The following is a 1,035-nucleotide window of genomic DNA, read 5'->3' on the forward strand; positions in this document are numbered from 1 at the left end:
TTATAAAATATTATATTCACCAAGCAATAATTGTGTTGTTATTTACATTGATATAATTGTTGAATATTTTTGCAATTTGATTATATTAGTTCATGATATACTCATTTGCAACATTGGTCAAAAACCTCATTGAAACCACTTTTTTCCTACATGCGATTGCATAAAATGAAAATAATAGCTAGTATTATGATCATTCTAGATATATAAAAGTCTGATTGATTTGTTATTTTTTCATTTGACTTGTTCAAGCTTTTTAGATTTGTTTCAGACAGTTCATAGTTTGGTTTATTTATAAAAAATCCTGAAAATAGAGATTTTAATAAAATTATGTAAAATAAAAGATATGTATTATATTGAATTTCATATTTTAAATATAGGGATGAAAAAGTCTTTTACACATATCAAATATTTTAAAAAATCAAAAATGTAAGAAAATAATGGTTTCTAATGTTTAGAGGATAACACCTCATTATGTTTGATTTCTTCTTTAAGAATTAAAAATATTATAAAATAATTTCCAAACTCAATGCTAAAAAAGGAAGAAGAAAAATCACAATAGACCGATCAACATAAACAAAAACTCATATCATATTTTTATATGTCGTGTTATGGGAACCGCGCGTTGCGCGGTAGCATGAGTACTTTGATTAATAATCTGAAGATTGTCTATATAAATATGTATTAGTTGTTAATAGAATTATCAACAAATAGTATTTAAATAATTCTAAAAAGTTAAATAAAATATAATTAGTGAAATTTTAATATATATATATATATATATATATATATATATATATTGAGAGAGAGATTTGTTTAGAAATAAAGTTGTAAAACTAAATAAAATGAGTAATAATAACGACGGGAATATCAAAGAATTTGACACAAACTCAAGAATAAAAAGTACTTCACATAAAGATATGTCTCCTTCAAATATTTCAACTTACATTGATGTAAGAAAATCAATTGAAAGAAGCAAAAAAGAACCATATTAGAAAACTTAAAATATAGGAGGAGTCAATCCTAAGGCATTGCAGT

The sequence above is a fragment of the Cynara cardunculus genome (assembly GCF_001531365.2).
Source record: "Cynara cardunculus var. scolymus isolate 2C chromosome LG 4, CcrdV1, whole genome shotgun sequence".
NCBI classification, from domain to species: domain Eukaryota; kingdom Viridiplantae; phylum Streptophyta; class Magnoliopsida; order Asterales; family Asteraceae; genus Cynara; species Cynara cardunculus.